Source organism: Dipodomys merriami, unplaced genomic scaffold (assembly GCF_024711535.1).
Source record: "Dipodomys merriami isolate MVZ:Mamm:240054 unplaced genomic scaffold, mDipMer1.0.p SCAF_16, whole genome shotgun sequence".
In the NCBI taxonomy this organism is placed as follows: Eukaryota; Metazoa; Chordata; class Mammalia; order Rodentia; family Heteromyidae; genus Dipodomys; species Dipodomys merriami.
The window spans coordinates 15,657,596-15,674,953 of NW_027202937.1; the positions used below are offsets into that span (position 1 = coordinate 15,657,596).

General features: G+C 43.0%; 1 protein-coding gene across 2 annotated transcripts in view; it reads left to right on the plus strand.

Annotated features, from left to right (window-relative positions):
- Nucleotides 1-16,065: 16,065 nt before the first annotated feature.
- The window catches only part of LOC138828385 (cytidine monophosphate-N-acetylneuraminic acid hydroxylase), a 76,168-nt gene continuing 74,875 nt past the window's right edge, over nucleotides 16,066-17,358 (plus strand). For both annotated transcript variants that reach the window (XM_070024438.1, XM_070024437.1), the window contains exon 1: nucleotides 16,066-16,375. The gene's annotated coding sequence lies outside the window, so the exon portion shown is untranslated. The remainder of the gene's footprint in view (nucleotides 16,376-17,358) is intronic.

Sequence of the window (17,358 nt, forward strand, 5' to 3'; positions counted from 1 at the left end):
AGCATAAGTAGAATCAGATGGTATTATGTTTATTTTATTTTTGCCAGTACTGGGGCTTGAATTCAGGAAGGAGCTATCCTTGAGCTTTTTTCTCATGGCTAATGCTTTAAGCTTGAGCCACAGCTCCATTTCCCATTGTTGGGTGATTAATTACAGATAAGGGTCTCCTGGACTTTCCTGCCCAGGCTGCCTTTGAACAGTGATTTTTTTTAAAGATCTTAGCCTTCTGAGTAGATACAAATATGAACCACCAGCAATCAGCTAGAGGACATTATTTTAAGTAAAATAAGCCAGATTCAGAAACACAATATTGCATGTTGTCTCATACGTAGAAGCTTAAAAAAAAGTGAATCTGAATGTAGACTAGTGGTTGGTAGAGGCTAGGAAGGGTTTATGGAAGGGTGGACAACGGCAGGTTGGATATGGTCAGTTCAACCTGTATGCAGGGACAAAAACATCACACAGAACCCCAATAAAATATGTACAATTAATGTAAGTTAGTAAAAAAAAAATAGGATAAAATAGATGGCTTCACCCATTGTGATTTCTACTTTGGACTAAAGAATTCCTGTTATCCTGCTTCCTAAGCTTGGGTGGGCTCTGGATTGTACCTGGAATCCTTCACATCCCCGAACCCCAATGTCTTCCAGTTTCCTCTCTTGGTCAGTGGCTGTAACTGAAGGATTTGACTCAGTCCCCAGTGTAATGATTCCTTGGCTTCTTAACAGTGCATTGACTCTTCTTATTATTCTGGTCAGACTTTAAAAAGTTGTTTTTAACTAAGATCTGCGTAAGTCCTTAGCTGACTAAAAAGAGAATTTTGATTATTTTTAGAGGAAACCAAAGCTAAATTTAGTGGATGATACCTCAGACTTTGTTAAGCTGCTACTTGTATATGTCAAATAATTATGTAATCTCCATCTACTACAGTTGGCAATATTTGTTTTCTATAATTCTATCCCACCAAGAGAAACCAGGAAGGTTGAAACTTGAGGAGAAATTATAGATGGTATGTGTTTGGTAAATATTTTAGAATTATTCCTAGCTTGGGTCAGTTTTCACAAAGGATACCACAAACCTTTGCATGGATACCACAAACCACTTATATCTGTCTATTTGAAACTACTCAGGAAAATTACACTCTATTTTGCTTCTTTTCAGTTTATATTTCGGTTCTAGTAAGCTCCTTTCAAAATTAAAGTCACATAAACAAAGATGTTGCAGGTTAAATACCCCCACCCCCAATAATGTATCCATCTTAAAGATCTGTCTTCTGAAAGTGACTTAATTTGGGCAAAAGGTGTTCATAGAACACAGTCATGCCCGTGTATCTATTTCAGTTACCTAAAGTCAGAGATAGTACAATAAGATATTTAAGAAGAGAAACCACATTCATATAACTTTTATTAAACTATACTTTTATGATCATTCTATTTTATTCCTAAGTATTACTAATCTTTGGTTGTACCTAATATATGAATTAAACATTATCAGAGATGTAACTATATCAAGAGAGGTAAGTGTATCAATGCATCTATAGGGGAAGTGACTTTAATCAGATTAAGGATCCTAAAATGACCTAAACTTAGATTATATATCTTTTTTTTTTTTTTGTCGGTCGTGGGGCTTGAACTCTGGGCCTGGGTGCTGTCCCTCAGCTCTTCAGCTCAAGGCGAGCGCTTTACCACTTGAGCTACAGCGCCACTAGATTATATATCTTGATGACCCTTAAATCCAATGGCTTTTCTTAGGAGACAATAGACAAGAGAGGAGAAACTGGAAAACACCACACTAAGATGGAGGTAGACACTGAAATGCTGAGACTATTATCAGCTAAGAGGCTGATGGACAAGTGGGACCAACAACAGCCACCTAAACTAACAAAACATCAGGAAGTTCTGCAGAACTTTAGGAAGAAACTAATCTTGTCCACACATCACTTTCATACTTCTGGCTTCTAGAACTATGAGAATAAACTGTTGTTTCAAGGCCTGTTGCTTGTGGCAAGTTGGCAAACATTTACAAGTACTCTTCACTCCAATAAAGTTAAAAAGCATGTGAACTAGTTTTCCATGAAGTGTGATCAAAGAGTGCTATTGAGATAAGGGAATTAGATGGAAACTATTAAGGAAGTATATCGTCTGGCTTCAAGAGAATTTTGTTGTGATAAGAAGATACAATGTGTGTGCGTCATAGTTTAATAAGGCCAGAGCCTTCCTAAACTGTGACTATGATTTTTTAGCACTCATGGCTAGAATTCAGGCTTGGCACTTCCTACTCGCAATTCTCTATTCTTGATTATGGCTGTGTTTTTGATGTTTGGCATTTCCTCCTATCTTCTCCTTCACCTCTACCCCCTTAACTCACACACTGAAAGTGACTCTGAACTGGGTAGAAAAGCACTTATTATTTTCTTGTGAAAGCCAATGAATGAATAGTTCCTAGAATTTGCTTAGCAAATTCTAAACTAACACTCAGTTTTGCATATTTTGTTTATCATCACAGCAATTCTCTGAGGCAAGTATTATCATGATCATTTCATAAATAAGGAAAATTTTCCCCCAGCTAAAATCAAAGGGCTGGAGTTGGACAGAAGCTTGGAGCTGCTGTTTGTTCTCTTTTATTGATGCTTTAAGAGTTTCTTTTGATTATATGTATATATATATATGTATATATTGTAAAGATGATGTACAGAGGGGTTACAGTTACATAAGTTAGATAACGAGTACATTTTTTTGAACAGTGTCATTCATTCCCTCACTATCTCTGTTTTCCCTTCCCTTCCCCACCATTCATTTTCAACATAGTATATAGTGTATATCACTGCTGCATTTGTTCACCCTTTGTTCCAACCCTTTCTGTGGCCCCACCCCCGCAAACAGATAAACTTACAAACAAGACAAAACAAAAACAGCAATAATAAAACTATAACCTGTTGTTTCCATTTCTTGGAGTTCATTTCAATAAATATTATTTTATATGATCATATGCATATAGCTAGAGCCTTTGTGATCCTCTCCTACAAATATCTTCCTTTGGTCTCACTGAATGTCTAGAGACCTAGTTTACCAGGTTTGTGGATTTTGGTTTTGTTGTTGCTGTTGTTTGGTTTTTCTTTTCTTTTTTTTTGGTCGGTTGTGGTGCCTGAATTCTGGGCCTTGGCACTGTCCCTCAGCTCTTCAGCTCAAGGCTAGTGCTCTACCACTTGAGCCATAGCACCACTTCCAGCTTTTTCTGCTTATGGGGTGCTGAGGAATCCAACCCAGGGCCTCATGCATGCAAAGCAAGCACTCTACCACTGGGCTACCTTCCCAGCCCGTTTTTTGTTGTTTTTTTTTAACTAGGTCGAGTGCGGCGAACGCCTTCTCGACCAGCGAGGAAGAACGACCACCACACCAGGAGTCTTCTCAGATCACGCTTTACTGGAGAGCCTTCTTACATGTAGGAGAGCTTCAGCGCGAGAGAGCGTGCACAGAAAACATGGCCACTTATATAGGGAACAGGAACACGTGTCGTCCTATCATTGGTCGTCGTCACCAAGTGCCACGGGATTGGCTGGGGACTCTACGTGGCTCGCACATGCGCAAAGCCCAGGACCCACCGTCCCGCCAAGCACTGCCTAATATGGAGTTGTTTACCTCAACGCTGGAAGGGAGTGGGCGGAGTCTAATTGCGTTCGCCCCGGCTCCCCGCAGTTCCCCCTTTTTGTTTTTTGGCGACAGGTAAGAGTAGAGGTTGGGCCTCTGTCTAAAACATTAATGAGAGGACCTTGCACTGGTCTTTGCCTGAGGGGCGCCTTCCCCAGTGATGACCAGGCCCGTCCGATGCCTTTTTTGCAGAGGTGGGATCTTGGGCATCAACCCACATGCAACCCAACATGCTCTTCTTGAGGAGATGGTCCTCCTCAAGTGCAGTGCACTTGCCTCGCACCCTGTCCCAAATTACAAGTTGCATACCTGTCCCGGTGCAATGGGATCCCCTGATCCCTCGGGGTGCTAAGGCTATGCAAAATGGTAAGGCTTAATTGCCTCTCAATGCCGACAGCCAGATCTGGGGTGAGGATCCACTCTCCAAAGCGGCTAATGCTTGCGAGATAACAACTTTGTCCCTTCTGGTTTGGGCTCGAAGGCGACAGACCAACCATAGGCAGACCACGCATCCTCCCAGGCAGCAGGCTAAAAACATTCCGACTCCCACCCACTCTTTAAACCAGGAGACTGCAGAGGAGATCCAAGACTGGAGTCCCTCCACAAATCCAGGGTCCACTCGCATTGAATTCACGGTTACAATGGCAATCCGCAGCTGGTCCAGCATTTCATCAAACTCACCAGTCCAGTTACCTAGAAGATAACTCGACAACTGTTTAGATAAGTTTGCAGCTCGGGTAAGGTTATCATACTGAATGCTTGTCACACATAACCCCTCCACTCACCAGTCCAGTTACCTAGAAGATAACTCGACAACTGTTTAGATAAGTTTGCAGCTCGGGTAAGGTTATCATACTGAATGCTTGTCACACATAACCCCTCATACTTCCACTGACAGCCAAGCTGAGCAATTTGCCAAAGGGTGTCCACTTGTTCCTGGACGAGATCAATCCTTTGGTTGACCACCATTAACCCTCCTCGCAATTGAGAATTAATGCCCCTCTGTACATCCAGGGCATGGGCTACGTTGGCAGAAAGATTATTTAAGGTTTGTGCCATTTGTACCATATGGCTCATTGCAACAGCTGCTGTGGCAGCTCCTACAGCCGCCAAGGAAATAGCTGTAACTATAGCAGCAGAAATGCCAAAATCTCTCTTTTGTCTAAACAAGGTCAATGCATTGGAAGCATTAAAGGGCACAGGCACCCAGCGAGGCATACGGGTTATCACAGCATATTCATATTTAGAAGCATTCCAACATTGAGCATAGAAGCAAGAATTATCAGTACAATTAGCAGGATCTATGTTGCTAACAACAAAGACAAATGGGGGATACACACAAACTGGGGTAGGACCATAAGTGATGTTATTATATGGCTTAACTCCGTCGCCATAACAGCCTGTATCGGTCCTCCACTTGAATGGTGTGGCTGCGCCTGCTGAGATTGCGGTTAATTTTTCCTGTGGGTCCCAGGAAGCCCATGGTTTGGAGGAACTCCACCCAAACTGGCTTAACCCGATCTTTCCCCCACCAATCATAACCAGGGGCTCCAAGTTCATACAACTCCCATCCACACCACACAATAACCAATTGTCAAAGGGGTTAGAAACATATGCCTGATTGGGATTTTGATCAGTATAATTTCGTCCCTTATACGTCTGATTAAACCCCGTGCTTATACCAGGGGAGAAGAAAAAGGTCTTGTCTTTAGTAACCCAAGTCCCAGTACGGGACTGACAACCTGTCCAGGGCCAGGCATTTCCCGAATGTCGACCAGCACAGAAGGGAGCCCACTTTGGAAAGCTAGGCAGGTCGCCTTCCTCCCTCCTTGCTGGCCACCACCCACTGACCCAGGAGGCATTGGCCTGATAACAAAGTGGCCCGCGAGGAATGTCAAACCAGCCTGCTGTCTGTGATGTAAGCAAAATGCATGAGGAATAAGAAGAAAGGGACGTATTTCGGACAAGTTGAAAGCACAGGCTTCCCTGCAAATCAAGAGACCTGTTGTCCCCCAGTGGGGCTTCCTCTGCATCTAGCAAAATATATGGGATATCCATGGTCCTGTTGGTCCCAAATAACCGTGGGAATAGTCTGGCATCATGTTTGACTGGCATCGGCCTCGGGAATACTGACAGGATTCCCCATCAAAGTTCCCCCTGGCTGGGGCAGATCTTGACCATCAGTAATATTGTCACACTCAACACTTTCACGATCATCTTCCTCCTTGTCCTGGTTTTCTTTGACAGGTCTCGTTAACCGACTTGGGACCCAATGTGGTGTTTCTTGATCCTGTGGAAAAACACAAACAACTCCCCTGGATCTCGTTATTACCGGATCCGGTCCATACCATTTATTATTAATAACATCCTTCCACATAACCATGTCTTTAGTATCCATGGGGTCTCTTGTCATATGCCGATCTGCGGCAGACTGATCATTGTCATTTAGAATTAAAAAATTAAGGGTAAAAAGCGCAAGAGAAAGCCTTTCCCTGGGGGATGCTGACTCAGCAATTCCCCCTTTTTGTTTTTGAAGCATTTCTTTTATGCTTCTATTAGCTCTTTCCACTATACCTTGTCCTTGAGGATTATAGGGCAATCCGGTGGTGTGGGCAACCTGCATTTGTGCGCAAAAGGCGCGAAAACCATGGGAAGTACAAGCAGGGCCATTATCGGTCTTAAGTCTAAGGGGTTTTCCCCAAGCTGCCCAAGCTTCTAAGCAGTGTATTTTGACATGAGACACCTTTTCTCCTGCCAAAGGTGTGGCATGAATGACACCAGAAAAGGTATCGACAGACAAATGTAAATATTTTAATTTACCAAATTCTGTTAAATGAGTCACATCCATTTGCCACAGGGCGTTTGGCCTCAACCCTCTGGGGTTGATCCCCACATGGGGAGGATGAAGAAAGGTAACAAAATTTACAGGCTTTAACGATATCTCTTGCCACATGCCTGGGTAAATTATATCTGTTCCTAAGGGTATTTGCGGGTACATGATACAATCTATGAAAGTCCTTTGCCAATTCTACAGGATCAGCAGCAACCAGGGCCACAGCCCGAGCTGCCTGGTCCGCCAGGGTATTACACCTTTCCATCGGGCCCGGTAACATAGAGTGGGCGCGAATATGTCCAATTTTATAAAAAGGGTGTTTTCTGTTTAAGATAAGGGATTGAATCTGTAACAAAACATTAGAAATTGTACTGGCCTGCTTAATTGAAGCAGCAACTTCAAGGGAAGCAACGGCATTTACAACATATAATGAATCCGAAAATAAATTAAAAGGTTGATCAAATCTTTTAAAAACTTCAAGCACAATTAAACATTCAACAGCCTGTGGGACATTCAGCCGAAAATTAAAGACCACCGGCTGTTTGTGTCCTTGAACAAAAAAGGCACCTTGTCCAGATTTTGATCCATCCGTAAAGATGGTTAGGGCACTAACTAGGGGCTCCTTTGAAGTAGTGGCAGGAAAATACACTAAGTTTTTACTAACAATGGCAAGCAGGGGATGCTTAGGATAATGATTATCAATTATATTGGGAAACGAGCAAACAAGAATTGCCCACATATCCACTGTAGCGTGCCACGGACCGGGTTCTGTCGGGACGACGGAGGATACCTAGGGGAGGAACCTGGAATAGGACGGGGAGATGGCAAACAGACAACTCACACACATTAGGAGTGGATGCTGAGTGCTGAGTGCGATTTAATGCAGAGGATAACAAACTTTTATATCAAAAGTCTCCATAAGAAAGGGCAAAAGGTTACATAATCTTGCTGCAGGGCTTCATTCTTGGGCGGTCACCAGCTGGTCGCCTGAAAGGGCAAAAGGTTACACAACCTTGCTGCAGGGCTTCGTCCTTGGGTGGTCACCAACTGGTCGCCTGATAGGCACTTGTTTCCAGCTTTACCTCTATTTTTAAGAAATACAATGGGTTTCGATGATTGTCACCAATTAACCACTACTTTTTTCTATAGAGGCCTTAACTGTCCCATTAAGATCTTTCCTGTTCCTTCTTTAATAGTAAGCACCAAGGAGACTTAGATTTAGCAAGTCTCTTAGTAAATGAGGAAGTTCTTTCTCCTAAGTAGTTATCTCAGCAATTGCCATACATTCTTTCTGTTCTAGCCGCACCTACAACTTTTTGTAAATTTCTTACAATTCCTTCTGCTGGAGTGACTTTATGAAACCCCCAATACTTTTATATTTACTTATAACTTGTCTACTAGCCTCCATAAGAGGGGTTTCAGGGTAGCACTTAACTCTGGTGAGTTAGTCATATTTTTAAGACACTCATCAGATATTGGAGTCGTCAAACACTCTTAAGAGTTTTGAATAAGGGAACGTTGACAATGAGTAAGTACAATGAGCAGTAGAAACAGTAAAAGATTAATAGGCACTCTTTATGAGGAGAAGAAAGACAGAAACACATCTTTTCCCAGGGGTTTTTCCAGCCTTTTCCCAGGAGTAGGCCTCTTAGAAGCCCTATTCTCTGAGGTAGACTTCGGTGAAGTCCCAAAACTTGGAGATAGGTTTCTGTAAAGCCCCATTCTCTGAGGTAGACTTCGGTGAAGTCCCAAAACTCAGAGATAGGTCTCGAGGCCCCTATCATGGTCTGATAGATGGTTTCCCATGCTAAGCAGACTCTACTGGGGTCGGCGTGGCAGTAGCGGCCAAAATTTCAACTTGTTCACGGGTATATGGAATGATTAATTTATCTGGAATCTTTGCAAAATGCATCAAACAATACCTTATGCCCAAAAGTGCTTGCTTAGCCACTAATTCAGGAAAATATTGAACTGTTCTTGCTCCCACAGAATTGCCATGAAGCCACCACAAGGGGCCATTTTGCCAAAGAACCCCCGTGGGATAATTTTTTGTTTTTAATATACACAAATCAATAGGTAATTTTAAATCAACCCGTGAAAGTTGAGCCCTAGACAAAGCTGTCTCAATCTTTTGTAGGGAATTTATTGCTAAAGGTGTCAGGGATCTAGAGGAGGTGACTTCAGGGTCACCCTCCAAAATGGCAAACAAAGGTAACAACTCTGACCGAGGGATATTAAGAAACCCCCTTATCCAATTAATATCTCCAGCCAATTGCTGAAAATCATTAAGTGTTCTAAGATGACCAGTTCGAATGGAAAGTTTTTGTGGTTTAATCTCAGTGGGAGAAACAATGGTTCCCAGAAATTGAACAACACTAGTCTGTTGAACCTTTTCAGGGGCAATAATCAATCCTTTATCAGCTAAGGTCTCTGTTATCTGCCCAAACACTTTATGAAGAGTCTCTACTGAGGGAGCAGCCAACAAAATATCATCCATATAATGGATAATCCGTACTTTTGGAAAATTTTTCCTAACAGGGGTTAGTGCAGCTCCCACAAACAATTGACAAATTGTTGGACTATTAGCCATCCCTTGGGGGAGAACTTTCCACTGATAGCGAGCATCCGGGGTTTCATGATTAACAGAGGGCAAAGTAAAGGCGAAACGCTCCCTATCCTTTTCATAAAGAGGTATGGAAAAAAAGCAATCCTTAATATCTAAAGCTAAAATAGGCCACTCTCGTGGTAACGCAGAAAGTAATGGAAGTCCCCTTTGAATAGGCCCCATAATTTGCATCTGGGCATTTACTGCTCTAAGGTCATGTAATAACCTCCATTTTCCGGAGGCCTTTTTGATCACAAAAATTGGGGTATTCCAAGATGACACTGAAGGTTCAACATGCCCCAGCTGTAGCTGTTCCTGAACAAGAGTTTGAGCTGCTTCCAATTTTTCTCGAGAGAGGGGCCACTGGGGAACCCACACCGCCCTCTGTGTTAACCAAGGTATGGGCACCACACCTTCAGTGGAAGCCTTGTTTTTAGAGGCCCCTACGAAAAACCCAAACCCTTTCTGTCCTGCTTAGGAAGTGGCTCCATCAGCTCCTTGCATCCTTGGAGACACTGACCAAGCCCCAAGGCTGGAACAAATCCTTGCTGTTTCATCATATTCTGACTGGCCTCAGAGTAATCATTAAAGTTAACTTCAACTGTTGCTGTACATCTCTTCCCCAAAGATTGACAGGGACGTTTACCACAAATGGCTGCATTTTTCCAACCTGGCCTTCGTCTGTTCTCCAAGTCAATTCTTTTGCACTTAACTGTGGGGCATCAGCATAGCCCAGCCCTTGCAAGGTCTGGGAGGATTTTTGAGTTGGCCATTGCTTTGGCCACTCCCCTCTTTGGATGATGCTTCTATCTGCCCCTGTATCCACCAGTCCCTCAAATCTTCTCCCTTCCACTTGGAGAGTTAGCATGGGTCTTTGATCTAAAGTTATGGACAGGCATGTAAGGTCGACTCCAGTGGAGCCTAGTCCTTTATCTCCTCTCTTTATCTCCTTAGCAGGAAAGTTGTCATGAAGAGAAGGCAAAAGCAGGAGCTGTGCAATTCTATCCCCGGGAGAAATGGACACCACTCCACAGGGAACATGGCAGAGGACCTTGATAGTCCCCGTATAGTCCGGGTCAATCACTCCCGGGAAAATTATTAATCCTCTCATTGTAGAGGAGGAGCGTCCTAAAACTATTCCTACAGTGCCTTCATCTAAGGGTCCTGTCATGTCCGTCTCCACAATCTGGACTCCCATCTGCTGTGTCAATACCAGTCCGGAGGTGGCACAGAGGTCCAACCCTGCGGAGCCTGAGGTTGCTCTCTTTGGCTGGGGGGTTGTTGCAGGTGCTGTCCGGGAGCCGGAGTCTGAAATGCCCCATAAATTTTCGGGCCCTGGGGACGAGGGCCCTTCTTCCCGTTTTTTGGCTCTGGTTCCGAATCAGTGTTTGGAATAATTTGGGGGATAAGATGTCCATTGATGTCTCTAACTGACCTGCATTCGTTGGCCCAATGCTTCCCCTTTTTACAACGAGGACACACCCCTGGAGTCCTTGGCGGCCTGGGCGTGTTTCGCGCAGGACCACCATTTTGTGGGCACTGCCATTTAAAATGTCCCAACTGGCCACACCGAAAACATCCTTTTCCTTTATTATCTTTTGCAGCCCTTGCAGCTGACAAGACAGCAGCCGCCAGCCCCGCATTGGTCAGGGGGCCACCCACTTCTCTGCAGACCCTTAACCAAGCTTCTAGGCTTTGGGTTCTTACTGGGATAATTGCCCTCTGACATTCCTTGGTGCTTTGTTCAAAAATGATTTGTTGAACAAATGGCATGGCTGTTTCTAGATTTCCTAACACCCGCTCGGCTGTCTCTAGCATACGGGCAACAAAATCAGAAAATGGCTCATCAGGGGCCTGAATGATTTTTGTTAGATTGCCAGCCGTCTCTCCCTTATTTGGGAGGGCTCGCCAGGATTTGTAAAAAAGAGTATTCACTTGTCGATACACTTCAAAGGGATATCCTGTTTGATCTACAGCAAAGGGTCCCTGCCCGAGAAGCATATCTACGGTCCAGTCCGGGTGCCCGTCATGGACATTTTGTCTGTATTGGGCTTGAGCCTTGTCCTGAGCAATAGACCGGAAATCGAGGAATTGCCCATGATTAAGACAAGTACGGGCTACCTCAAACCAGTCCGTGGGCATCATAGCATAAACGGTCAGTCTTCGGAGCAGGGCAGTGGTATAATTAGCCGTCACTCCATAAGTCCGGACTGCCTCAACTAAATCCTTAAGCTGGGAGTAGGAAACCGGCTCAAAACTCCTCTCATTAGTAATTGGATTTTCAAAAACCGGAAAAGCGGCCGCTAGCCGCGACCAGGTGCTCCCTTTTATGAAGTGACTCCTCCCTGCCGGCGGGTATGGGGGGGGGCGACGGGCGAAAGCCAGTTCCGTTTCCTCTTCCTGGCTGCCGCGGTACTCCCACCCCTAGGGGGCGCCACCCCCCATATCTGTCTGCCTCATACTCAGCCGCAGCCTTTTCTAAGTCCTCACATTCAGCTGGATCGAGCTGCTCTCCCTCCTCCTCTAACATTTCCTCCTCAGAGTCACCCACAGGGTCACTGTTTTCTTGGTCCTGCCCTTTCACATGTAGGGCTGAGAACCGGTTTGAAAATTCCTCCAAAGAAGGATACAGGGGTCTCCTCGAGACCTCCTCTTTGTGGTCGTCCCTAAGACTCTTTTCCTTTTCCTTTTCCTTTTGTGAGGGCTGCAGTCCCTCCCGTTTTAACTCTTTAGGATCCTTTTGTCTTTTTTCCTTTTTCCTTTTTGACCTATTTTCCTCCCCTTTACTGGATGCTGACTCTGATAGACTATCCTGATGCTGCATTAATGCCTTTTGTCCCTCCTGAATTAAATCGGACCCTTCCTCCTCGAGGCAGGCGCGCACCATCCGCCAAAGGGAGAGGGTTGCACCAGTTACTCGACTCTCCTCCTGGGCCCTAGTCAGGTCCTTACCCAACTTGTCCCAGCAAGGAAGAGTGAGGTCCCCGGAAACCGTGAACCAGGGCACATGTTCATGAAAATCGCCCAAAACCCTTTTAACGGTGCCTTTGGACACTCTTAGCCCTCGCTGCCTTAACAAAGCCTGTAAGGGAGTGTAAAAGTCCGCTGTTCCATAAACAGTCCCCTGACTATTGTCCATGGTGCGCCCCTTAAGGCGTGAGGCTATTAACAGCGGCACACCTTCCCAGGTTCGCTACAATGTAGGCAAACACAGAGAACCACTAAAAAAACAAACCACAAGGGAAGAAGCAACGCAAGCAACCAGTAATCTACCGTGAACAGCATACCGGGGGATACTTACCGACGTCTCCTCTCCGCGTGTTGAGTTCTGGCTCCTGTTCAGCCTCTCGCGTGGGTCCCGGGTTTCGGCACCATTTTGCGGCGAACGCCTTCTCGACCAGCGAGGAAGAACGACCACCACACCAGGAGTCTTCTCAGATCACGCTTTACTGGAGAGCCTTCTTACATGTAGGAGAGCTTCAGCGCGAGAGAGCGTGCACAGAAAACATGGCCACTTATATAGGGAACAGGAACACGTGTCGTCCTATCATTGGTCGTCTGCCTTTCACCGTCACCAAGTGCCACGGGATTGGCTGGGGACTCTACGTGGCTCGCACATGCGCAAAGCCCAGGACCCACCGTCCCGCCAAGCACTGCCTAATATGGAGTTGTTTACCTCAACGCTGGAAGGGAGTGGGCGGAGTCTAATTGCGTTCGCCCCGGCTCCCCGCAGTCGAGTATTCTTGACTCTCAGATTCTCTGCAAATTCAAATATGAAAGTTTTACTTCAAGCTGCAAAAAGATATGACCAGCAAGACTGTAGCTATTTTACAGCATTAATGAACTAGATATATTAAGCCAAAATAACTAAAAGTATTGATTTTTATGTACCCCCATTAATTAAAACATATGAATGAACAGAAATGTATTCTGGAGTCCTATTTATGTTGATACTTGGGCAAATGCACAGCTTTGATGCACAGACTTTGACTCTTTTATCAGACTTGGACTCTCAGTTTGCTTTCTCCCTCTTGCTGATCATGGGCACAGAGACACCTTGCTATAGTTCTCATTATTTAGACAGCCTAAGTATTCCACAGCCCCTCCTAAGCCCATTTAAGCTTATGCGTAGTGAGAGCACAAGTCCTTTGTCTTGCAATGCTAATCAGTGTGTACTCCAACTCCACCTGTTCGTGGAAGCCAGATGCCTTTTCTGGATGTTGGCCATGGTACACACGGGCCACCTATGGCTAGTCCAAACTATGGGGTAGTAAGAGTTTGAGGGACTCTGTATGCTCAACATTTCTCTGTTAGGTCTTGCTCCAATAGACCTTAGATTATAAATGTATCCGGTGGTGCTCATGGTGTATGTCTGTGATCCTCTAGCACAATGATATCGGTAACATTTCTATTTTGTGCTAATAGAAATATAATTTAACTATTAACTGAGTATATATTTTTTTCAATAGTGAAAACAACCATGGATTATGATCACAGAGCCTGGGGGCCAATATCCAGGCAAGGCACAATAGAAGCATTTGGTTTCTACTGTGTGTTCTCTGGGCTGGAAGACACTAGTGGGATGAAATGAGGAACTTGACTCCCTCACATGTCTGAGGTTTGTGGGCCCCGAGCCCTTAGCTGGAGTTGTTGCCAGACACCTACTTGTGGTTCCTTCACAGGCCCCAGACTTCCTCATAAATTGGTGTCTGGTTTTCAAGGACAAGTGAAAGGAGAAAGGGTCAAGTAGACTCTATGTCTGTTTTAGATCCGGCTTCAGAATCCGCAGAGTATCACTTGTCTTTGCCCACTATTGGAGACCATTACAGGCTACCACCCAGACACAAGGGGAAGGAAGCTATAGACTTTCAATTACAGTGTAAGAAGTCTATTTGAAGGGACAAATGTATCGGTATGACCATGTTGGCTAAATACAATCTGCCACTCTCTTAAATTTTCATAATTTCGTTCTTCTACTTCCCAAAGAGGAAGCTATTTGGTTAAATATTTATCACCATATGAATGTAGTATGAGATTCAAATTCCTGACATCCTAGAGGGTAAATGCATTTATCTCCATAGCCTAGAGATTCATTCTTGCTACTAATAACCACATACCCCTCGTCTTTTGCAGCATTTTGGAAGTGAATATTCTGACAGATAGAATTTCCCTTCATTTGTTGGAAATGAACTTTACAGCGTGAGGGGTGGGGCAGGAGAGCCGGGGTCAGGGGAAGCAGGAGAAAATGAGGGAGGGGTAACACTGTTCAAAAAGAAATGTACTCATTACCTTACTTATGTAACTGTAACCTCTCTGTACATTACCTTTGCAAAGAAAAAAGAAAGAACTTCCTTTCATTTTGATTATGACCTTCAAAATTGCTTACCCTACTTCTGACTACACAAAATGGTAGACTATTTCTCTTCATCCTTTCTCAGTAGTTAGGAAGATGTTGCAAAACTTGCATGTAAAACCTTAGCATTCGAGCAGGATATTTGCATTTCTTATGAGTACCACTTACCGAGTTTTTATCAATATCATACTCCCCGTTTATATTCTGATCTGGGAAATGGAATTCATATTTTATGCAATTTGTCATATTTAAAGTCTGCACATAAAATTGCATGTTTATATAGAAAATTAAGCATCATAAGGAAGACAGATATCCAGGGGTATTGTCTATCATGGCATAAATGAGGAGGAAGGGATGAGGAAGTTCCTAGACTTGACAAATCCTATTCAAATGCAAGATTCTTCATTAGATTCAGGTCATGGACATCTTTGTCCTTCACCTTAACAGAGGAAATAAGAGACCTCAAGCTGTTGTTTCTTGGGGCAACAGGGAGTGGAGCTCAAACAAAATCCCTCACTTTAGAACTTTACAATTTTTCTGCTGCTAACTGCCTTCACTCCACAGACCATGGAGCAGTCTGTCCCCTCGCTTTCCTGTAGTCAGTTGTGAATTCTATCCCTAATGTACATGAGAATGCTTCTAATCCTAACTCAACTACTGCCATCCAGAGAGCTTTCCTGCGTTGGCTTTGCAGCTTTGGACATGACATCATGTGTGTACAAGTGGAGAAAGAAACTCATAAATACCTGAACAGGTTCATTCTCAAGCAAGCATGGCCTATCTTTATGACTCACAGGAAGAAAACAATGGTGTGTTTATTAAGAGGGAAAGTAAATAAGGAAACATGCTTTCTTGAAGTTGGTGTGTTTGGAAAATGGCCTTAGGAGTTCATTTAATCTTTAATACTTACATTTTTCTACCCATAAATAAACACTATATGATTTGGGCCAAATTTAATACTTCCTGGTTGTTTTGGTACTAACATAGGCAAATCTTAATGTTATTAATTTTTCTAAATTGGATATAATAATTATATATGTATGTGGGGTATAGTACGATATTTCAGTACATGCATATAAAAGTGCAGTGATTGCATCAGAGCAATTACCATCTAATCAATTCAGAACAGATCAGACCTAAGTAAGATCTGAAACTATGAAATATTAGAAGGAAATATAGAGGAAACACTTTAGTATGTTGGTTGATATGATCCTGAAAGCAAAGCAACAAAAGGCAAAGTTGACAAATGGGAATAGATGAATCTTAAAAGCTTCTATACAGCCAAGCGAATAACAGAACTGAGAGATAATTTACAGAATGAGAGAAAATATCCACTAACTATTTATCTAACAAGGAATTAATATTTAGAATATCTGAAGAACTCAAACATTCAACGGAAGAACCAAATAATCCAGTAAAATGGGAAAATGATCTGAATAGTTTTTCAACAATAGATACACAAATGGTTAATAAGCATATGAAAAATATGCTTAGCATCACTAATCATCAGGGAAATGCAAATCAAACCACAATGAGACATTATCTAATGCCCGTAGGAATGGCTAGGATCAACAAAGCAGAAAATAATAAATGCTGGAGAAAATACAGAAAAGGTGGACTCTTCACTCTGTACTAATACAGCTGCTATGAAAAACAGTACAGGGTTTCCTCAAAAAATTACAAATACCATATGATTCAGCTATTCCATAACTAAGTAAATATCCAAGGGAAGATGTTGTTTTGCAGGGAATGTGGCTTAGTGGTAGAGTGCTTGACTACCATGCATGAAGCCCTGGGTTTCATTCCTCAGTACCACATAAACAGAAAAAGCCAGAAGTGATGCTGTGGCTCAAGTGGTAGAGCACAAGCCTTGAGCAGCCCAGGCCCTGAGTTCAAGCCCCAGGACTGGCATAACAACAACAACAACAACAACAATAGTAAGTATAACACATGTTGTATTTTCCCATTCTGTTACTTTCAACCTTCCTGTGTTTACAACCAATAAATTTCTTAGTGAGAACATTATTGGAGGTTAGCTTTATTTTGATCATCCCTGTAGGTTTCTAACTTTCAATTGGTATACTTAGACCATTGACAGTTAAGGTAATTGTAAATATGGTATGTTTGCCAGCCTGGTTTGTATTTGTTTCCCTTGTTTTTTGTTTGTGTTTTCTCTTTCTTTTCCCTTGTTTCTATTTTGTACTTTCCTGTGGGTTAGTGGGACATGTTTAGAAGTCTGTCTTGATCTATTGGTTTGATTTTTAGTTGTAAGAAGAAGATCTTGGTGAAATGAGACTATACCATCTTGGTTGGAACTGGAATTGGTTCAGTGCATTTTTTATTGTGATAAAATATACACAGCACAACTAATTTTCCCAAACAATTTTATGCAGCTTTAAATGTCTGAGTGTGTTTGGAAGGTTGTATAACCATCACCTTGATCTCATTCCAAAAACTGTCATCTCAAGCAGAAGCTGTGTATACATTAAACACTAATTTCACTAATTTCTCATTTACCCTCCCCTCCAGTTCCTAATAATCTCTATTTTATTTTCTGTACCTATGAATTTGCTTATGTAAGTACTTCATTTAAAAGGAATTATGTCCTTTTGTGACCGATTTATTTCACTAATATTTTACAATTTCATCCATGTTGAGAAATTTCATTCCTTTTTGTGGCTGAATAATGATCTACTGTTTGTATATACATAGTATATTGGGTTTATTCATTCAATTTTGGCTAAAGTAAATGAGGCTCTATGTACACTGGTGTATAACTATCCATTTATATTTGTGTGTGTATGTGTGTGTGTGTGTGTGTGTGTGTGTGTGTGTGTGTGTGTGTGTGTATACACGTATAGCATTGTTAAGGCTTAAACTCAGGACCTGGGTGCTGTCCCTTAGTTTTTTTGCTCAAAGC